The sequence below is a fragment of the Gopherus evgoodei genome, chromosome 2 (assembly GCF_007399415.2).
Source record: "Gopherus evgoodei ecotype Sinaloan lineage chromosome 2, rGopEvg1_v1.p, whole genome shotgun sequence".
NCBI lineage: Eukaryota > Metazoa > Chordata > Testudines > Testudinidae > Gopherus > Gopherus evgoodei.
In genome coordinates, this window is record NC_044323.1 from 8,712,265 (window position 1) to 8,736,368 (window position 24,104).

At 41.9% G+C, this 24,104-nt stretch overlaps 1 long non-coding RNA gene across 1 annotated transcript; it reads left to right on the top strand.

The window, feature by feature from the left end:
- Window positions 1-218: 218 nt before the first annotated feature.
- On the top strand, window positions 219-6,000 carry LOC115644829. The gene is made up of 4 exons (XR_003998598.1): window positions 219-320; window positions 2,255-2,347; window positions 3,913-3,971; window positions 4,899-6,000. It is a non-coding gene; the product is annotated as an uncharacterized LOC115644829 (long non-coding RNA).
- The last annotated feature ends 18,104 nt before the right edge of the window (window positions 6,001-24,104 follow it).

Sequence of the window (24,104 nt, forward strand, 5' to 3'; positions counted from 1 at the left end):
TTAAGCCAATGCTCTTTGTAGTTCAAAGACTTCAGATTCTCTGTTATTTGGCTCCATCACTCATACTATGCAAGGTACTCCTGTCTGAATATAAACCCTCGGAGGAAGTGGCGGCAGAAGTGTCCAAAGAAGTCAGCAATTCAAGCTAGACACAGCATAGGTGGTCAGTTGGCCATCAGCTCTGATTTATGAAAATGCACTTTTCTTCTCAGCAGGAAAAAAAGTCTCTTCAGGATTGTGCATGTTCCTAGCTGTTGAGGAAAAAGTGGACAAGGCCCGCATATAGACTTGCAATGTTTTGAGCCAGCTCATAGCATCTGGTAAGGAAGTATGGTGGAAGTTCAACTTTTACAATTTTAAAACATTGTGCACAAAATTTGTAATTTTTTTGTGCAGAATTCCCCCAGCAGAAGATGTTCCTAGAAGACTCTCTAGTATTAGGGTGTGTTTATGCAAGTTGTGTGTTTATTATGCCAAAACTTTTAATATTCTCCAGTTAAAACCTGCTTCATGGCTCTTGAAGAGTAACATAGCAAAACCAGGTTTTTTATTTAATGGATTTGTGCCTGCTGTCATCATTTCAGATAATGAGTCCTACTTGTGTCAGCCCACCACAAAGTAGTCTACATGCCTACAATGAGACTGTTACTTCCTGAAAGTCCAGTACACCTTCCTGTTTTTGTAACTATTTATCTTCACTAAACAGGCACAGATGTAAAACTCATACAGTAATTCTATTCTGCACAGTCTTATGTTGCATCCAAAGATTGACATGAGAACTATCCAGTATTTACTGACCAAAGGAAGATCACCCTTTATTCACAGAATGACCATTAAGTGTTTGTCCCAAAACTCTCCTGGACGAATGAATACCGTCACGTTTAATATTGCTGAAGGAAATCTCTATGTGAAGTTATATTTTCATAGACATTGGTGCCTTCAAATAATTGGGGAGTGTCTGGACTCTAAATATTTTGCCAATATTCAGATTGCTTTAGCTAGTTTGATATCCCAGCTTTAGCATGTTTATCAGTTTTAAGATTACTAAAACAAAAGGACCACTGTCCAGGGTGAAGGTAATGGGTGTTTTTTTCTGAATTGTCTTTCAACAAAGGGACATTTTAAAATGTAGAATGGTAAGTCTTGGATGTTTTGTAAGCTATTCCCAGACATTTCTACCCATCATAGCCTGAAGTTACTGATGGATTTTTCTGAGGGTACAGAGAAAATAAGAGAAGAACAGCTTCAGCTCGAAATCAGAACTTATTTTTGGTGCTTATGTCTGTTTTGAATTTACCAGCTTAGAGCATTCAGTTGTGTTTTTAATTTACTTTGTGTATTTAGGATTGGTGTTAATCGGTCGTTACATCACTGGACAGCACCATCCAAGCAGAAAAGGAAAACTAAGTGAGCATGTCACATCTGACACGCTGCACACTCATCCTCACCCCATGACTGCTACACCTTGACACACTTGTACTTCTTGGGACACTTTGCACAAGTCAATCATTTATTTCCCCTAATAATCAGAGCATGCACATGCAATCATTTTGTAAGCTCAAATATGGAAACCTTTCTCCGCAGCCATCATCACAGTAGAATGCTGGAGTGATCTGTTGAGTTCTCGGTTGAGGAGTTAAGCATGAGGCCATATTTTTTCTAAGAATATCATTGGAATTCCCAGCCAGTATAGCTTGGGGGAAAACCATCTTAATGCCTGGGATATTGTAGTTCTGTACAACACAGGCTCAGTAATGAGAGCTCACAACAATACATTGTGCACTTGATCTAAGAATCTCTCCCTGCATACTGTACAGGTTCAGTCAGTGAATCCTTAACAGACCCTTTTTTCTCTGTTAAGTTCACTAGATTTAGGTGTGATGCCTGCGGGCTGCTAAGGGGCAAACATAAGTAAAGTGTTTGAAGAGGAAAAAAATCCTCATACAAATCAGGAAAAGAAATACAAATCAGGAGATTGTAGGCCAGGGATTGAGCACTCTTTTCAGCTTTAAGTTCATTATCTTTCCATTTAAATCCTTGCATGTTTTATAAATAAAATGCACCAAAATGCTTTCTAAGGCTAACCTTCCCCTCATTCTCTGGTGGCACACATCACAGGAGGGTATAGAGAAGCTGGCTGATTTTTTATGAGAATGCCACATGGTCGGAAGGGAAACCACACCTCCTGCATTTGGAAAATGGTTTCTCTGGCTCTCAAGAATGAGCTGTGTATTTGTTTCTTCCTTGATCCCAGAATTCCCTTACTGCAGGTGAGAAGGAGAGTGCACAGTAAGCAGTACTACTGGAAGGAAAAGAAACACCCAGTCTCTCCTCAGGACCTATCAAGGTGAGATAAGGGAGAAGTATTCATGCCTGAAGGCCTGTTTCCATCTTCTCCTCGAGGCAGAGAATGCTTTGGGGTGGCACAGGGTATGACTATACAACAAAATTAAGTCGACCTAAATTACTTCGACATACAGCCACTGCAGTAATTAAATCATTTTTGCATGTCCACACTATACTCCTTGTGTCCATGATGTGCATCCTCACGAGGAGAGCTTGTACCAATTTAACTGTCAGAATGGGGCATTGTGGGACTACTTCTGAAAGCCAGCAACAGTTGCTGTAAGCAATTGAGGACCTATACTGATTCTGCATGGACCTAACTATGTCAACCTAAGTGCTACACCTCACATGGAGGTGGAGTTATTAAGTTGGCATAGCAGATGAGTTACATCAGCAGGAGCAACATTTCAGTGTAGATGCTTACAGAGTTAAGTTGTGTAAGCTGCCTCGCGTCAACCTAACTCTGCTGTGTAGACCAGGCCTCTGTTACTGCTCCAGCCATTCTTGCCATGTCAAGCTATCGAGGGACATAAATGTGCTGAAATGTGCAGGGAATTAGGCTTCTGAAAATCAGAGACAGAGTTGCAACTGGTCCATGCATCCACCATAGAAGTGCCTTGTCCTCCTTCACCAGAAGGATAGTTACTGTGGAAGAGAGCAGTGAGAGAACACATCCAGAGAGGTTCTGAAGGCCTCTGCTTGGACTGGTCAAAGTTTTCAGATAAAAACAAATTCCCTTTTTACCCCAAAATCAAAAAGGTAGCTTACATTAGGTACTGGTCAGCACTGATTCACATAGCCACACAAAGGCTGCCTTAAACGCTGAAAAAACCTGACCCTCTGCCACTCACTTTTCTATAAGACTGCTAGGCCTTTTCCCTCCTCCTGAAGATCCCTGAGGGGAAAAAAGAGTTTTGGTTTCCCTTTCACCAACCTTGGTCTACACCACATACTGAATGGCACTGACTCAATCAACCACACAAAGGCTCCCCCTTTCATTAAGGAGGTACCACATGCACTGGAGGCCAGAAGATATGTCAAAAATGAAAGGATGGTGCCTCTACTGCTCAGTACAGTCTTTACTGCTTATCTTTGTTCAGGTATTAAGCTGCAGTGGCTGAAACCTCTTGAGTGACTAAGAGGGAACAGAACACAGCTGTTACATGCTGGGGATATGTGGACATTGACAAGCTTGGCTGTGAAGATTTTATGTTCCTCCATCTCTTTAGTTGTGAGCAAAGGGGGGAAAGATGGAAAAGATCACCTGTCAGGTGAAAACATGGAGTGAGACACTTTGTCTTAGTACCACTGGTTCTCCCTACAGACAGGGTGTCAAATGTCAGTACTGGTCTTTGATTCACATTACATGCACACGTACCGTTATAGTACCAGCGTGCACACACATTATGATGATTGGCATTCTATAAATACATTACATAGCTTGAGAGGTAGCATGACAACATATAGACAAGGTAGATATATAAATAATGATGATAGGAGAGGAGAATTTTACTTGCAGTTGTATCTGATCTCATTTTCCCTTGGTTTTTTTTTCAAATGTGGAAGCAAGAAACCTCTGATGGATGGATTTCTGACAATGGCACACTTTGGTTGCAGCAAGAGAGGTATTTGGGGTATTTGTTTAAAATGTTTAAACTGAGTTAGAGTTCTGATACAGGAGAGGAAATGTAGGATCATATCCACAGACTGGTTGTAAATATCTTCATATACAGACCACAACATCCTATCTTACATAATTTACTATTATGCCTAAACCCCTAAATCTGCCACTGTAATCCTCCAAGGATGCATGGGGTTGATTCTTCTACTGAAGTACAAAGCCCCAGTAGACGCAATGTTCAGGGTCACTCACCCCCACCTTGCCCCGGGCCAGGAGTGGGAGGAGTGGGATGGAGGAGAGCTGGGGGTTGTGGGGGCTGGGTGGTGCCATGCCCCCCCACCCGAAATGTTCCGCCATGCCCCCCCAAGGGGCGCACACCCCACAGTTTGGAGTTCTCTGTGCTAAAGGTCTCAGAGCAGTAGAGGAGTACCCCTGGGGCACAGGTCTGCAGTAGGAATGATTCTGAATCACACGATTCTAGAGGCATTGCACTTCAGAAAGCATAGTGCCTCTCAGGAGCCTCGCGATCCAGTGTGGTACTGTCGGGAGAAGCCGCATATGCTCTCCACTGAGCAGTGGAATCCAGGGAGAGCAGGCTTGTGTAGAGGACACAAGAGAACTCCTTTCATGCGTGCATACAACCATCCACCCATATCTTCTGAAATAGAGTCAACCTTTCATAGGCTGACTACTGAATATTCACAGTCACGAAAATATATAAATATCTATTACAGCCTGTCACACCCTTCCTGAGAGCTAAGAGCAGCAGATTGTTCCAAGTCAGGTGACTAGAATGACTTGGTTTGGGGATAAAGACTTTTGCTTAGACTAAAGAGTGTTAAATGTGTTTAATATTTTAGCACAGCTAAGCAATTATCACTCTGGACATGTTTATGTCTCATGTATGAAGTAACTTCCATTGTTTTCACAGACTTGACCATCTGGAATATCCAGATCATCTTGAAATATGCATCTCATCAAACTGCCCTTTTTTCCTTCCCAAAGCTGATTGAAAGTGTATTGCAGGAGTTGAGACAGGAAAACACCTAGATTTGCATGTGTCACTTTTGCTTCTGTTTTGAAAGAAAGGAGGGTTACTATAACTGGAATCTGCTAAAAAACACAACCCAACTAAACATATCAAAATGTCTAGGTTGAAATTAAATAGAGTTAAAGTTGTGGGATTATATAAGCATAAGATTGATCAGTATTTAGAAGGAATAATTATGTATTAGATATTGAAGAAAGGAGGGCTGAAATGCAAGACTTGTAGGCTGAGGCCTGCTAGATTTCAGCTAAGCTAATTTAGGCCTTGGAGATAAGTAAGTGACGGAAGAATAACCTGATGCCCTAAGATTATGGGAAAAGAGGTGCCAAGGGGTAATATTGCAAAAAAAATATTGCTGGAAGATTAATTTTCAAATAATAAAAATGCTGTAGAGGCACATCTGTCTCTAACGTGTGTCTTAACCACAGGATACAGGTTTTGCGTCAATGCTGATAAGAATAAAGGGAACCTACACAACCTATAGGAATAGGAGTCCCTTAGGTTTCTATGGGATACCAGACCAATAAGGAAAAAGAGGGTTGACTCTTTCATATACGTGCACAGAATGTAGGTATAGGCAGAATCACATTATAAAAAGGGATTCCCAGAACAGGAAAATTGAGCTTCCTGTGGGAAAACTCCAGCAGGAACCATCCCTCTACTGATGATCAAGCCATGAGAGAACCATCAGACTAACACTATCTAGGAGGATGTGAGTATGTCTGTAGCTATAACTGGTGCATTGCAACACCTAGAAGTTGTTTATTCGGTGACATACATAATTTGTTGGTAACTTGAAAAAAAGAGAGTGAATCTTGTTCTTCAGATTGTGTGTGTCACTTGCCTATGGTTTTATGTGTCCCTATGAGCTCTAGATCTAAAATAGGCAGCGCTAACTCTGTTAAACTCAAGACCTAAGCCACCAGAGCCGAACCCTCGCTGGTATAATATAACATCTCTAAAATTAACTTTAAATAAAAATAAAGACTAAAAAGGTGTCACCCTGCCTCAATGAGTCACAACTAAGAATGCCAGATTCAGGACAAACTGCTGAGAAATAGAGTGGCCTCACTCTTTTCTGGTGGTTATTCTATCATTAGATTATATCAAGCCAGTAACAAAAGGAAACGTCTGTATCACCACTGTGGTTAACAAGAAGTCAAAACGCAGCCTCCTTAGGCATTCCAGCCCTATTTCACCACCCAGACACTGGACTTTATGAGGAATGGTTAGTTTCAGTGAAAACTGATTTAGTCAAATATAGGGTCCTTCCAATCTCAAGAGATCAGCCACTTAGCCAGGTCAAAATATAACTCAGATCTTACCCAATAATCACACTGTTGCCAATCCTTTAGTAACTAAAATCTGAACGTTTATTAATAAAAGAAATGAAGAAGAGAGTTTTAAATGGTTAATAGATCATATATCTACAATCATTGCAATGTCCTTATATCAGGTTTGTAGCAGTGCTGTTATAGACTTCTGGCTTGTAAAGTCTCTCTGGTAACTTCCAAAAGATTGAAAGGTCCTCAGTCCATAGTTCAACATGGTCCTTATAGTTGTAAATCCACAGTCCAGAGAATCAGGGCAGGAAAGAAGCAAAACAGAGACATTCAAAGGGTCTTTTATACCCTTTGCTGTGCACCTAGGCTGGAAATTTTCTGTTTCAAACAAAGCTCCCTGCCCAGTTTGTGGAAAGTTACTGGCACAAGGTGGAGTCCAGGGTCACAGAAGCATATGACGTGTCCTTACATGGCTTGATGACTCACAGGGGGTAGCCATTGGCCCCTGGGAGGCTGAGGCCTTCCCAGGAAGTGCCATCTGGGCAGACTGATTTTCTTCTCTGGCCCGTTGTTAGAGTGAAGCGTCCTTAATGGGCCATCAAACTTGAATAGTACATTCACAATGTACTGGCTAAACTAGATAAAACCTATCTTGTGGGTGTTACCCCAGGAACAAACATTTGAGATACTGGTATATAGCCAATATTCATAACTTTGGACACAGCAATGATACATGGATTTAAAGAGGATAATTTTATTGAGTGCATCAGAATTTTTCCATTGACACTTACATGACATACTTTGCACAAGATTTGTTGCAATTGTCTAACTGGAAATATCAATGATATACGTGATCATATTTCAATCACAAAGCATCACAGGGGGCAAGGATAAGTGCCTTAATCTTGCTGTCATGTAGCCTCTTCTTGCATTTGTGCGGGACAGCAGCAGATGGGATCATGCCAATTAATACCCTGAGCACAAGACTTTGCTGTACAAACAAACCTTTCCTGTGGTTCGTAAAAGAAAGCAAACAATTCCCATCAGCCCTCAGATGTTGCATTGTGTTTCAAGTTAAAGAACCTCAAAACTTGAGTCAGAGTTCTGCTGAAGCTAGTGTTTTGCCTGCTTGCCACCCAAAACTGAAAATCAAGCCAGAATCACACAAAGCTCAACAACAAATCATGGGGTAACCCTGGCTTTGGGAAAGGAAAGAGAACTTTCCGCTTAAGACTCTCAGTGCACATCTGGACCAAGTCATTAGTGCTAAGCTGCGGTTAAATCAGTGTGAGAAGAGAATTAGAACCTCCATCATATTTAGCACAGATCTACCACTGAAACATCCAGCCAGCTCCCTGAATGATAGCTGTAGGAGCTGTTCTGTAGCAATGCACAACACTGGCTTCTAGATAACACTATAGAAAGTCATACCAGGATGGATTCAACTAGATGATGATAGCATTTTTGGGAAGGGTAGGGAAGAACACCATATCCAATTCAAGATGTAAGAGGAATTGAAGTATAACATGACTTGGAATTTACAAGGAAACTGGAGCCAATACATAAACTCCTGCAAAAAAAAAATGTAGTGGGATCTTTAATAACCTCAAGCTGTCAGGAGACTAGGCCCTCTGAATTGCATCTTATCTACTATGCAGTGTTCTTTAACCCTATGATATACCTTCGGTCTAGACCTCAGAGAAGAATCAATCTGAGTCCTAATGTAAATACATACCCCCTACAAAAACACAGCTCTACCTCTATGAGATGACTCCACAACCTAGTCATCTGTGCCCTGATTCTCTACTGCCTTGTGGAGATATTTTACACTTGTGCTGAGTCAGTGAAGATCGGCTGCAAACCACCGTTCTGATGTAGCAGTACTTTGCACAGATGTCACCAAGGACACAAGAACAAAGGCAGTGGACAACAAGCCCTGTGGCTAAAATTTATACACTGAAGTGTTTCACATCAGATACCTAAATCAACATTTATGCACCTCCCATTCCCAATTAAGCTGTAGGTTTTCGATACATCTAAATATCAAGCCATTTATTTAGATGATTATTGCAGATTCAGGTAGTTAACTGCAAGTATCTAAGAATGTGTCTACATTGCATCAGAGGTTAGGCATACCCGGGTTAGCTTTAATCTGGTGAGCACAGCTAAAAATAGCAGTAAAGACATGGCAGCATGGACCATGGACCATCACTTATCTACCTAGGGTTCCAAGTGGGCTTGTACTACTCACACCACACCAGGGTCCATGCCAACACATCTTCACTGCTATTTTTAGCAGCACTAGCTAGATTAAAGCTAGCATTGGTAAGCATACCTGAGTTGCAATCACACTTCTGACTGTCGTGTAGACATACGTTGGGAAAATTTAGCCTGAGGGCTCATTTACACCCGCAAATTGAACCCGTTTAATTAAAGATGGAGGCAAACTCATGTGTCAACACTTATTTGAGTTTAAACCTGGCTTGTTTTGGTGAAGTTTACATCAATTAGGAATTGGCCCAAAGTCAACTGAAATAAGCAACTCTTAAACCAAAATAAGAGGGTCTCCAGCCTTTTGCGTGAGTTTAACTAAACTAGTTTAAGTTACGCCAGTGCAACTTCTTCCTTGTCCTATGATAAGCCCTTACTCTGTAGAGGTTGAAAAGATTTATTAGATCTTTTTAATCCATCCACTGGCACTACAACGTTGTAGCAGAGTGGAGCAGCAGGGCTGTCCAATAAAGCAAGATCCAGCTCAGTGGGCTTAAAAAAAAAGAAAAGAAAAGAAAATTTCTTTTATATTTAAAAGAAACAAAGAGGAAAATACCCCAAGAAATGACATATAGGGTGACCAGCCAGCATGTGTGAAAAATCGGGACAAGGGGTGGGGGGTAATAGGAGCCTATATAAGAAAAAGACCCAAAAATCGGGACTGTCCCTATAAAATCAGTTGTGTGGAAGGGACAAGGGCAGGGCTGGGGGGAGTACAGCTACACCATGGGAGGAGCTGCCGGTGCAAGGTGGGACTCCTGGGAGCAACAGCCTCACATTCTATTCCTTTCGCCACTGTGGTTTCCAGGAGAGTCCTGCAGTTTACTGAATACTAGGGTGACCAGATAGAAAGTGTGAAAAATCAGGACAGAGGGTGGGGGGAGTATAGGCACCTACATAAGAAAAATCCCCAAATATCAGGACTGTCCCTGTAAAATCGGGACATCTGGTCACCCTAGTGGATACCGATTTCTATCTGCAGATCCCTGCATCCGCGGATATACATTTTTATCTGTGCAGGTCTCTACAGACAAGCTTCTGAAAGTTGAGATCCTTATCTAATCTGGAAATCAGGCCAGAAGTGCCATAGAACTAGTCATTTTGATGGTATTTCCTGTTTCAAGTCTAAGCCCTGCACTAGAAGTGCAGAGAAGTACAAGTGTTATTGATATAACATCGTAAACCTCTGGTGGCAAGGCAGATATATGAATGAGCAGAAAATGCATTGTACTTGATAAAAGAAATGAATTCAAGATTTATTGTGAATGAAACTGGAATAGAAATAAACAAAAGTGAAAAAGAGAACAAAAGATTTATTTTAAAAATGTGAACTCAGGTACCATTAAGAAGATTGAATAGACAAGTCAAGTCTTGGTCTATAGGGGAGCAGTAGCGATATGTCTTGAACTGCTACAATCATCATTGTTTTCACATGCGACCAAGTAACCCCATGTTATTTCTATCTGCTTCTGTTGGAATCATATGCATTAATGCCATGGTATAAAAACTCACACAGCTACCTCATAAGAAGAGAGGAACATAAGACTTCAGTTTTCTCAAGATAAATCTCTTTGCCACTGGAATAACTGCTGCCATCCATTTCTTAGTGTTGATCAGCGATAGAATCTGTTCCAACCTGCATTTCTAGACATAAATACATCAGGTAGGAGATGGGAGAATATTTATGCTTAGGGATTCAAAAAAAGCAGAGACTAGGTGTTCCAGAAGAGATGTAATTTCTGACAGGTGTAGAGAATGTGTGAGTGGTTGGCAGATTGCTGTCAGCATATCCAACACTAGAAGTGCCTGACCAATCTATGCTTTGGGAAGTCTCAAAGCATTTATTTCTCCATTTTAATGAGCACCTGCCCACAGAAAACTGGGCACTTTTGCAAATTTAAAAATACCCAGTCCAAAATAATAGACTATGTGTACAAAGTATACTGGCCTCAGTTGCGCATTAAGACCCAGACACAAGATTACTTCTGGGGGAATTCTGCGCCAAAAAATTAAAAATTCTGCACCCAATATTTTCAAAAGTTCTGCTAAATTCTGCATATTTTATTTCTCAAAATAACACAATGACATTGGTTTCAATTAATTTGGGTCATTTATTTCACAGTATCTGTCAGCAAGTATGTCTGTAACAATACAGACAACAAAAAAAGATTCAGGAAATAGATTCCTTGCTAGGCATATTAATACAGAACTCTAGTAATAATTCATTTAAACTACAGTACAGAACCATATTCCCCGCACCCCTCAAAAGCAATGGAAAGGCTTGTGGGAGTTAGGGGTAATGGAGGAGCTGAGGGAGAGGGAAGTATTTGCTGGGAAGGAGTCTGGGTGTGAACTTGGAGGGTTGATGGGTTTGAGTGGGAAAAGTATGAAACAGATTTTTTTGGAGGGGTGGGGAGAGATTGTTAGGAAGCTTCTCCCATGCTGACCTTAGCTGTCCCCTAGCCTCTCCAATCCAGTCAGGAACATTTTCCCCTGTCCCCACCTGTCCCTGCACTCCCATGTCTCCTTTTACCCCCTTGTCCACATGTGGCCCTCCACCCCCACTCAGACTCCTCCTCCCCTGTGTCACTGCACTCCCTCCCCCTCTCCCCATGTGTCTCTGTGCCCTCACTCAATCATCTTCTGTCTCTATGTGGCCATGCACCCACTCTTCTGTCCCCATGTGGCCCTGCAGCTCCCTTTTCAGCCCTGCGCCTCCACTCCCACTCCCTGTCCCAGTCAGTCCTCCCCCACTAGCCCTTACGAGCCCCTGCCTGACCCCACAGCAGCCCTTGTATCCTGACCTGGCCTGACAGGTGCTGTGAAGAAGGAACTACAGGCTCTTTCTCTTCCCTAGCTGGCCAGAAGCTGCTGCTCTGTTCTATTGCCATAACACCCTCTCGTGGGCCAAAGGCAGAACTGCAGCAACTTTCCAGCAGAAGCATTTTTTGGTGCAAAAAATTAAAATATGTGCAGCTCATTAATTATACACACATGCAGTGGCAGAGAATTCTCCCAGGAGTACAAGATCCACTTAAGTTTGTTTATAGTTTCAACCATATGAATAGTACCACTTATGTCAACCGGTGTAGTATCCTGCATCCTTTTAAGAGGCTCAGGTGCGGAGCAGCAAGCACAGCCTCCTCCTGCAATCCTGCCAGAGTTTCCACTGCCATGGTGAAAATCTGCATCATCCCAGTGCAAGGATGTGCATTTAGGCCCAATCTCATGCTTAATTTTAAGACCATGAGTGCATGCTTTGAGGCCCAGAGAGAGTAACTGACTTGCCCAAGGTCAGGCAGAAAGTCTGCCGTGGAGCAAGGAATTAAACCTGTGTCTCAAGATGAGAGCCTTACCCACAGGCCCATCCTCCTATCACACAACGATCCAACAATTTGCCCTTCCTTGCTTGCTCAGCTAACATTTCAGCCCGGCAACAGGAATCTCCTTCAGGTACCTGTCTAGGATACCATTATTTAAACCATCATAATGCGCTACCCTTCCAGGATCCTCAGAAGCAGCTCTGGAATTCCCATCCCAACACATGTGGGAAGTTGTATTACTATTCATGGTGCCCTTGCTCTTTCTGACTCTGCAGTGATGGTAATGAAAACTCTTGGGAAAACATTTAAGTGCTTGCTAATTGGCTGATTAATTGGACATTCACACTCCACATTATAAAAGAAGTTAGAGGTAGGCAGAAATTAGCCACTTGCTATCATGAACTGTATGGAAATTGCGTTCTCCTTTTGCAACATGATTTGGTGTCTTGCATGGGTTATTGATACTCTTTTGTAAAACAGTCCTGATTTTGCCATTTTCCACACTATACAGGCCAGTGGATAACTAAGAGGTAAGAAACTGTTTTTAATTATTTCTGTTCCCTCTCCTATATGGCATGTGTTTTTCATGATCAGACTTATGTCCACCAGGCTACCAGAATGCAGCTATTTCGTAAACATTTTAGGATGACTCTACTATAATCCTATCACAGAATCTAGCATTCTGGCAGCATTTTGACTATAAGGTTTGCTGTACTGGAGAGACCATTGGTTTGTCTTGCCTGGCAATGTCCACTACCTGATGCTTTAGAAGATTTTGCTAATCAGCGATGGAGTTATTTTGGTTAAATCACCCCCTTCCAAATTAAAGTAGGGATGGATTTGACCCATTATTCTCCTAGCCCATTGAGTTTCAGTTCTAGTTTCTCATATACTAGATCCTCTGTACACTATGATATCTCTGCTTAGCTCCCCAAGATAAAAACTACCTCTGGAGGAAGTTTCCACTTTTAGAAATTCTCTTTAATACCACCATGTTACATCGAATGTAAGATGGAGCTCCGAAAACACTTAGTAAGAAAGTCCAACCCCTGGCTGAGTATTAGAATGAGACTAGCATTTGCAAAAATCAGCTTTTGACAACTGCTTTTAAATTGTTCTGGGTTCAGCCTTTTCAACAACAAGTGAATACACACAACAGCTGAAATCTCCTAACAGATCTTCAGTTCAGTGCTGTGCCAAAGGGTACATATTTTCTATTATATACAGTACAGGGATTCCATTCTGATATAAGCTATTGACGTTTTCAGCTGAGGCAGGTAATTGTTCCTGTGTTCACAGAGGTCCTAAATTCTCAGGTTATCTCTATTCTTTCAATTCGGTTTAGCATCTGGGGTCTGTCTCAGCTGAAGTTGGATGCAGTGAGGACCCTCCATTTTCTGCACTTTAGGAGGTTGCTATTTGCACTGTAAAATCATTTTTCTATTCATAACCACTTCTGAATCTTTGCATCACTTTGTCAAGAGTTTAAGTCCAATTTTCCTTTAAAATTGAATGTATAACAGCTTATCAGCTACCCGCATTCAAAACCCTTGAACGGCTCACTTTTCAAGACTTATTGCAAGATTGTTTTTATGTACATGCATATTTTTTATTTCTGATTTTGTTCTCTAACTTCATTTTTCATTTATACAAGAATCCTGAATATTCTCTAATGCAGTAAACTAGCCATTGTTAACTCCAAATATAGAGGAAACAGTAAGACACTGAGGGCCAGATCCTTAGCTGGTGTAAATCATCTTAGCTCCATTTACTTTGGGACTATGTTGATTTATGCCAGATAAACACTTGGCCCAGATCATTTGGGTCTAGAGCTGGTTGCAATTCCAATTCACTCAGTTCGCACCACTCCCCCCATTTTTTTCAACATTGAATTTTTTAAAATAAATTCTGTATATAAAATGTAAATTGAAAGCTTTCTCCAAATGCTTGGTCTGTCACTAATCAAAATAAGAATCTTTCCATTTTAAAAAAATTTCAAATAATTAAACAATCTCCTTAAACTGACCTTCAAAAATAATTTTTTAAAATGTCTTATTTGGAAAACAGAACGATAAGCAAATAAATAAATAAATAAATAAATAAGTCAGCAAAACCAAAATGAAATTTATTTTGAAATTTAAAAGTTTGTCTTTAAATGTTTATTTTATGTTTTAGATCAGCTGCACTTGGATCCACTCTTTTCATGTCCCAATCTATTCTATAGCACAAAAGTCTATGCTTTTGGTGTTCTCATACCACTGAGAAGCAGAGGATACTAGAAATTTCACAGAGCCTGTTCTGGTAAGATTTTTAACCCTGTTAACATGAAGTACAGAGATTTTGGTTAGCATCCAAGGCATGCATATATCCCTTGGGATTGCTGGGATGCAGGGCCAGCTCCCAGCACTAGCATTCTGAGCAGGTGCTTGGGGTGGCAATCTGCAAGAGGCGGCAGTCCATTTGTTTTTGCCCCAAGCAGCGTGCTGAATTGCCACCGTGGATGGCAGGGGAAGTCCATGTGCTGTTAGGGCAGCACGCACATTCCCACAGCGACGGCAGTTCGGCAGCAGCTTCTATGGTTAGCTGTCCTCAGCGGCACAGCTTCTGTCTTCTGGCTGAAGGTAGAAGCTGCCGCTGAATTGCCGTCGCCTCAGAAACGCACGTGCTGCCCTAACGGCACATGGACTGTCGCCATCAGTGGTGGCAATTCGGCGCGCTGCTTGGGGTGGCAAAAACAGTAGAGCCGGCCCTGCTGGGACGCAAGTGTGCATGGCCATTAATCGCCTCCTGCTATGAAGGACTGTGACTCTTGGTAATGTGTAGGAAATAATTGATGGCTTTTTGAGGCAATGGGATTACCTAACTGTGGTGGGGCGATAAATAGAACGCATGTCCCAATTTTGGCCCCACACCATCTTGCGATGGAGTTCATCAACCAACAAGGCTACTTCTCCATGATCTTGCAGGCACTAGTGACTCATTGGAGCCATTTCATTGACATCAATGAGGGGTGGTCAGGGAAGGTGCATGATGCACACATCTTTTGGAACACTGGACAGTACAGAAAGCTGCACACTGGGACTTTCTTTCCAGACCAGAAGATTCTAATGGAGAATGTTGAAATGCCTTCCCCTTGCTCTTGTGACTCATGAACCCTTACACCACGAACCTAGACATCAGCAAGGAACATTTCAACAACAGGCTCAGCAGGTGTTGGAATGATCATTGAATGTGCCTTTGGACAATTGAAATGTTGCTGGCACTGCCTTTTTTGGCCAGTTAAACCTCAAGGAGGAAAATATTCCCATGGTCATTGCATCCTGATGTACTCTGCATAATATTTGCAAAGCAAAGGTGGGAAGGTTTCCCTGGGGTGGAGCCCTGAGGTTGATCGGCTGGCTGCTGATTTTGAGCAGCCATATTCCAGGGCAATTAGAGGGGCACAGTGGGTGGCTGTTTGAATCAAGGAGACTTTGAAGGAACATTTTGACAATGATTCCCAGTAATGTGTCTAAGCATTCAGCCAGGCAATGTTTATTTGCTACCCTGAATGACTCCTGTAATGCTTGCTTCCTGAGCTTTAACTGTAGTGAAAAAAAAATGTTCCTGCCTATAACCACTTTGTTTGAATGTTAGCACCAACTAATGTGTATATAGCAAAAATAAAGAATTAATTTGTATCACAGACTAAAGTTTAATAACAGGACAAACCACATTTTTTTCATTAAACAGGGAACATGAAAATGAGGAACAGTGTCTCCATTACTACTCTCACAGCTGTGTGTAACTCCACCTTTCACTGAGAAATCAGTCCCTAGGGAAGGCGAGCACAGGGTACTGGGAAGGATTGGGAACATGCAAGGAATGTGGTGGGGGAATTTAGGGAGGGCATGGAACAGAGTTCTGTATTGGCTGCCAGATGTCTTGTGCATGGATGTGCTGACTGCAGCATGATGAGAGATTTGAGCATCTTTGTCTGGTCCTCCAGAAGCTTAACCATCTGCACCTGGTCATCTCTCCTTTTCAGGCTATCCAGCCTGAGTTTTTCATTAAATTGTCTCCCTCCTCGCTCTTGTTTCACGATATGCTGTATCTGTTGACTGCAGCACTTCACAAAACATATCCTCCTTATTTCTCCTGGTGTGTCGTCTTATCAGAGGGGTGTGTGGAGGAGTGGGTCCACAAGGGCACATCAGTAGATGCCAAATAAACAATGAACAGAGGCAGTATTGTGAGTATGCTCACAGCTGTGAATCACATTTACATACACCTCTTTCTCACTGTCTCTTGGGTAGCACATAGGTTGGCACGAGTCCCAAATATGGTGAATTTGGTGGGGAGAAGGAAGGAGAAGGAGGAATTAGCAAGAAGTGACAAAGGCTCTGAATGGTTTGTGAAGAAGGTTGCTACAAGCGCCCAGGGACACTATTCTGTATATTGTTACCCTTTTCCACAGGCCAGGGTAATCAAACCTGATATCCCACTCCTAAGGTAACTCAGGATGCAAGGGTGCATCTCCTGCATCTCTGTGGCTTCAGACCAGCTCCGTATGCTGCTCACCTGTGTGCCTTTCTGAGCCCTGCAGAAATAATTGCCAGGTGATGCAGCAAACTTTTCTACAGCAGGGTGAGAAACAAGGCAGCTCTGCCAAGGAACTTTTGGAAGACAACTACAGAATACCTATAGGAAAGTTTCCTAGAGATCACTGTGGAGGATTTCTGGGACATTCCTGTGTACATTAACGAACTTTTTCCGACAGGCCCCCCCATTGTGTAGATGCACAGGCTCTGTTGTTAATTTCTGTCACTTATCCCTCCTCTATCATATAACCAAGTAAATCAGACCTCAATTTCCACACGCCATGCAGAATCAAAACAAAATGATCCCTACTTACCGGAGCTCCCCACTCCTGTATCATGGGCACTAGACCTGGAGTGCTGGGACTGGCTAGACCCCTCTGGAGTCAAAACCAGGTCCTGACTCACCACACCACCGGACGACTCTGCCGTGTGCTCCATATTATCCTTCAGTTCCACTTCCTCATCCACCACTTTGTCCTGGGGATTGAGTTTGCTGGCCACTGCCTCTAGTCCCCGCAAAGTATCCACGGGGCTCTTGGTGGTTAGTTTGAACTCCGCTGCCCTGAAGGAACACAGGTATGTGCCCCTCCCCCCCTTAAAGTCCGGGGAGTTTTTAAAATTCCTCTTCCTGTTTGCTCAGCATGGACAGTTCATACAGCATCTTCCCAGCTGACCATGCCGGCTTTCTGCATCAGATGCGCTCCCACATGGAGTACACTGGAGCTGTTGGAACTGCTGGGTCTATGGGGAGGGAGGCTGTGCAGTTGCAGCTTCTCCCCACCCACTTTGATACCTATGGACTGCTTGCTCATGGCACGCAGGAGAAGGGGCATGAAATGGACACACAGCAGTGCCAAGCTAAAATCAAGGAGCTGAGGCAGGCATAACAGAAGTCAAGGGAAGTCAACTATCACTCTGGTGCAACACCAAAGACCAAAGCAGTCAGGATGGGCACTGTGAGACACCTCCTGGAAGCTAATTAGGGTGACATAACCAAGCACAGTGTCTATATTGACGCTGCATCACTCCAACTACATCACAAAAAGCCCTGTGCCTCTCATTGAGGTGGCTTTATTGTGTTGGCACAGAAGGGTTTTACATCAGCAGGAGGAGTGTTTCAGTGTGTACATCTCTAGTGTTCTGTGTAGGAAAGCTGACTTTTGTTGACAAGATTATGTGGTGTAGAAAAGGCCTAAGGCACCAAACTCCCTTTGAGGGGCAGTGATTAGAACATACCCCTTTCCCTGATATCTGCTACTGACTACCTTAGATGGCTCCCCACCTACTGTGCTGGCTTTTGTGGATCCCATTCTTAGCTCTGGTCTACACTGGGGAGCAGGAGGGGGAAATTGATCTAAGTTACACAACTTTAGCTACATGAATAATGGTGCTGAAGTCGATCTAAGTATGTCAATTTACCGTCGTGTCTTCACCACGGTGACTCAACTGCTTCTGCTCCCCCATTGACTCCGCTGTGCCTCTTGCAGCACTGGAGTACAGGAGTCGACAGGAGAGCGCTCGACGGTTGATTTATTGCATCTAGACTAGACGCAATAATTTGATCCCCGCTGGATCGATCGCTGCCTGCCGATCCAGCGGGTAGTGAAGACATACCCAGAGATGCCTGCCTCTCCCTGTGCATTGTATAGGGAGCCTGAGCACCTAACTCAGGATTTGTGTATTCTACTGTGTGGCTAGACACCTATAAAATAGGTGCTGCAATGCTCAGCATTGCAACACCTAAGTCCCTTTGTGGATCTGGGCCTAAGTGATTTAGTAGCAAGATTTAAGCTTCCAAGTGTCTAAGTCACTTTTGAAAATGGGACTTGGGTTCCAAAGTGACTTAATTTTACTCAAGGTTCCTTACCCAGTGAGTTTATAATTTAAATATAAAGAATAGACACACAGTAATAGACAACATACATTCAAAATATTACAGGTATTAGACTTGTTAGTTGCATTTTTTCTTTTAGTTTATTCCTTCCCTCAAACCATCTTTCCTTCTGCCCTTTCCATACAGGAGCTGAACTCAATGAAGTCTTTCTCTTGATAGCAGTGGGAGATGGAGCTGACCCTATGCCTTCAAACCTTGTCAAGGTTTTCCCTTCTCTAGCAGTCACCGTGGAGTTTGCTACTTGTGAATCAGTTCAACCTGTCAACCTTCAGTTATTAAGTGTTTGATGAGTTAGTTGCAGAAAAGCTTGTTATGTAACAAATTATATAACCGATCTTATCATTCCCAAAGAAGAGAAAGTTTGCAGCAGCCATCTGGGAAATAAATGCTTGAATCCTCTGCTGGTTTTTTTATAGTTGTTTTTTTGTGTAACTGATATTTTGTACATGAATCACACACACAAAGATCAGCTAGAATGCAATGCTAGCTGAAACCGATTTCCTTCAACGCTGTCATTCCCGAAGTGCCTGAATGAAAGCAATATTCTCTTATGTATGATGCATACGATCCATTATACATGAGCAGTGCGCTTTTCATCTGAACAGCACAAAAGCCCTCCACACACAACGAAGCTTTAATTACTCATCTCCTGTTTTGTTTCTCTGGTTGACTCAGCAAAGGTATTACAGGGTTAGGCACTCTTTAGGAAGTATTTCTTGTGGTGACGTGGAAACCGATATGTGACTGTGGCTGAGGGTCACATGGCCGGGGTTACACCACTTCATTTTGAGAAGCAGTTTGGCATGCTGGACTGTGCATACAAACAACTTTTGAGGTTGACTCCCAGCTTTGCTCTTGACCTGTTGCAATTATGCAATTTCCACTGGGCCTGATCCTGTGAAGTGCGAGGTTCCTTCAGCTCCCATTGAAATTGATGGAGACTGAGTGGTTAGCATCATGTAGTTTTGTGCTAATTACACTGCTCTACAGCCAAAACGCTTCTGAAATAAATGTAGTCCAACTTTACTAATTCTGGGTCACTGAGAACGAAAATGATGCTTAAAATTGTTGATTGGCTCTAGTTTTCAAGCTATGCTATTGGGTCAGTATATACGACCCTTGACTTGGGAATGGTGGAGGATAAGTGAGTTATAAAGGGAAGAGATCTCAATTTAAAACAGAAATGACAAAAATACATCTTTGACTGGATCTATGAATAAATCTATGACTGGGTTTGGACAGTACTTGCTTTTTAGGCAAAACAATGAATGATGCTTGGTATTGCGTCACACATGATATGAATTGCATCATGTTATTCCTAGAAGTCATGGATGATGCAATCATAACCAAGCTTACATCACTCTGCTGAACAAATTGCCCTATATCAGTTCTAGAAATCATACAGTGTCATGCTCTCTTATTTGTCAGTGTTTGATTTTGCAAAGGGACACATTTCTGTTTAGCCAAAGTGAGCAGAGATGCCTCGTACTTGTGTGAACAGTGCGGATAACTTCTGCTATGTTTGTGGTGAAGTGACTTTTGCATCACAAAAGCGCAGTATAACCACTATGGTTAAGAAAGCCTATCACCTTTATTTTGGCTGCAAAATTGGAGATCAGGACAAGAGGTGGGCCCCACACATATGCTGCAACACTTGTGCAACAAATCTTCGCCAGTGGTTGAACAGGAAAAGGAAATCTATGCCTTTTGCAGTGCCAGTGATTTGGAGAGAGCCAACAGATCATATCAGCAATTGTTACTTCTGCATGGTGCCTCCAGTTGGGAAAGGTGTGTCAAAGAAGAAAAAGTGGACTGTGCGTTATCCAAACATTCAATCAGCTATAAGCCCAGTACCCCACGGAGAAGGACTGCTGGTTCATGATGCACCAGAATCATTCTCACTTGAATCAGACGAGGAAGAGGAAGAGGATGAAACTTCTGGTCCTGAACCATCAATGTCACAGGACCCACATTTTCTCCCATCCCCCCCTCTGAACCACACCTCATAACACAAGGTGAACTGAATGACCTTGTCAGGGATTTGGAACTACCCAAGAGTAAGGCAGAGCTGTTGGGCTCCAGACTACAGCAGTGGAATCTCCTGGCAGGCTATCAGGGCAAATGGAGCCCATCAATGCTTGCAGACTATTGCTGGACAGTGACAAGAGATGCTCCATTTAATGAATACAAGAGACAAGCCAAGAAGTGCCAAGTAGACACTGAATAGGACTAAGCTATGTACATAATAGTTTTTTGCCTTTTGTTTCATAATAAATTTTATTTATATAACCCTTTTGCTGATTTTTAAAGTGTAACATAAACAGGACAGGTGAAATATTATCATGTAAAGCAACCATAAACACATGAAAAGACCTAGGTTTACAATTTATGATTAAAACTCTACTATCTACACAATATACATAGACATAAAATGTAAAAACTTAAATATCTTAGAAACAGTAGCCAATCAGTTGTTTTAATTGTCATATTTGAATTCAGCACATCAAAATACATAATAAATAGCACATTTTATCTCTGAAGCAGACGACTTCTCAAAAATTGTAGACCAGTGTTACAAGGGAGTCGCATCTTATGCGGGGGTTAGGTTCTGAAGTCAGTGCGTAAGGTGATAATCACGTATAGTCAAATGCTCATTGAGTGGAATGGCATGCGGAATCGCCCGCACTGTAGGTACAGTATTAAAATTGTTATTTTTCTCTTTTTTGTTTTGTTTTGCTGAGCGTGTATAGTTAAAATCTCATAAGTTAAATGTGCCTATGATGTAACTCTGCTGTATAGCCAAATTGCATGTTGAATGGTGCCTACACCAGGAGTAGTCCCACTGAAATCAATGCGATTATTTCTGGAGTAAGTTATTACTCAGGGTGAGTAAAGGTACCCCAGTCTGACTCTAAATCTACAGCACCACTGAAATTCCACTAACTCTGAAACTGGGGGCATAATTAATCAACAAGCAAAAGGACACCAACCAGTGGGAAGAGGGAAAATTTTGCCTGAGGACCCCGAGGAAAGACCTTTTAGCAGCTACCATGCGATCCTTCATGCGAAACAGGGCCTTAGTTTTAGAGCTCAATCCGACTTCCACTGATGGCAATGAGAATTGGATCAGACCCATATTCAGGAAAATGAACAACACTGAATTTGTTTGCCTCAGAAGAATGAAGGGCTAAGTTGACCCAGCCAACCTTCAAAGCAATCAGTGCCAGTTGTGGCCTTTGTTATATGGACACTTGTCCATTAAGAATTGGAGCCAGACCAGTTGATGGTTTATTTAGGCTACCAAACAAACATCAGTTGGTACAATTTTTCATCTACTACCAATCTGAGGAGAGTGGGTGTGAACCAGTGACTTAGTTTTTTCACACACTAGCACCATGGCAGCTAAGTACAAGAGACTGTAAGCTAATTTGCTGTTCTGTTTTAGTAACAGTTCAATAATAAGAAAAAGAATTTGTGATCATATTGGTAAGTAAATGTCTGGCTTATCTTGCAGCAATGAATTATCAGTTGCTTCCTGCAGATATATAAAACGTGCAAAATTATACTTTTTTGCTATATATAAAAATTGAAAGAGTAAATAAATGTTTATTTGTAAAAAGATAGAAAATTACTTTCATTTCCTTCAGCACAGGGAATTTACAGGTAATTTTACTCTTATAGTTTTGTAAAATATACTGTGCATGTCGTCTTATATTAACTGTAGTGTCCTTACAGCACAAAGAAAACAGCTACCACCCCCTTACGCCCCCAGAAAAAAAAAATCTTATCTGAATACCGCTATCACAATTTTGGCAAAGTTCCCAGAGAGAGATAAAGGAACATGGGTACCTGAACTTAATATCCAAAAATGACTGCCTGGAGTTCTACCAATTTTTATCTCGTCAGCATTCAGTTCAATTGCTTTAGCCAGCAATGAAAAATAAAACAGTGTTTGGAAGGTTTTATATAAAATCAGACACCTTGAAAAAGTCAGTCCTTTGGTTGCTAACGTAGGTTTCAAATTGATATGCTTCAAAAACTGAATAGTGGCCCTTTAAACTTAAAAAAGCCTCGTGAAGGAGTTGCATGAGTTGGGGATCAGATTAATAACTCTATTTTTTATTGTTGGGATTCTCTAATACAAATGGCATTTCTAACTTCCCTATATCTGTTTACAACTGTTTAAAAACTATGTATAGTCAGAAAGAATAATTGAAAAAAAGTCAGAACTGCTTACTTTAAAAAATAAAAGCTAGTATTTTGTCTTAGCATTGCAAAGCCAGCATAGCCATGGGTGAGTGAACTGGGATTTTTTCTGGATTGCACATCAACATAGGCAAAATTATCAGTCAACATCCACGAGTAGAAGCTTGAATCACTGGTGAAGACGACAATGACAGATCAATCACAACCTGCCTTTCAGCTCCCAACCTGAGGTTGCAGCAAAGGCAGGTCGGGTGGGGGAAAGCTTTAACTTTAGCATATTTGAGATGAGATAGAAGCAAAAGATAGAAGAGGTTGTGGACTCCATCACTGGAGACTTTTAAGAGCAGGTTAGACAAACACCTGTTAGGGATAGTCTAGACAATACTTAGTCCTGCCATGATTGCAGGGCACTGGACTAGATGACCTCTCGAGGTCCAGGGCCGGCTCCAGGCACCAGCAGAGGAAGCACGTGCCTGGTGTGGCACATGCTAAGGGGTGGCATTCCGTCCATTCTTAGGGTAGCACAGTCCAGAGGAGGCATTTTTGTTTGTTTTTTTGCTTGAGTCGGCAAAAATGGTAGAGCTGGCCCTGTCAAGGTCCCTTCCAGTACTTTGATTCTATGAAAATTAAGATGGAATCACACTCCTTTTTGCAATGTCGCTTTCTGACTGCTGCCTGTACATCCATTTTAGGGCCAGATTTTGCCATTTTTACTCATGTAGAGTTGTACCTTCCTGTGCAAATAATCTCATTGATTTCTCCCACAGATAATAGGTATCTAATGAGAGATGTCTTGTAAATCTCTTGCAGTTAGTTGTGTAACTCAAATTATAGAAATCTGCACTGCATTATTGAAGGCTCAGGGTTGAAACTATGATGACAATGATGATGATGGAATGGGAGTTGTTGCAGTTGCATGTAACGTCAAGTGAAACCTATGGCTTGGGCTATACTAGACTTCAGGCTACATGGTCATATTGTCACTTCTGGTCTCAAAATCCATGAATCTTGCCTTCTGTGAGTATGAAGAAGATGAAAGACCCCTTAGACATTTGTTCCCATTTCATGACCTGCTCTGTATTCTTTTGAGCTGTTCTTTGCTATCAAAAGTAGGAATGAAATATAAATCAGCATAACTTGGGTAACTCAAATGTTGGTTTCCTTACACTGGGAACACAACTGAACTCTATTTCCCATGTAAAATTACAGAAGAAAAAGAAGAATCCGGCTCTTCCTCACTTATTTTCCACAGCCCTAGTTCATTAGAGTGTGATTTGACTTTTACATTATTTAGTATTTGCAAGATACATCAGAAGCTCAACTCCCTTGAAAGCACCGAGGGGAAACCTTTTGAAGTTTGAATATGCAGCGCAATTCTTGCTATTGAATTCCAGTTGGGACCATAGAAACACAAAATGGACTCCGCTGTTTATTTCTTTCTGGTACAGCTATGGCAGGAGATTAGCAGATTTAATGCAAAATCATGAGACTTTTTGTAACCTTTTCATTTTAGACTTTCACAATCTCACTCC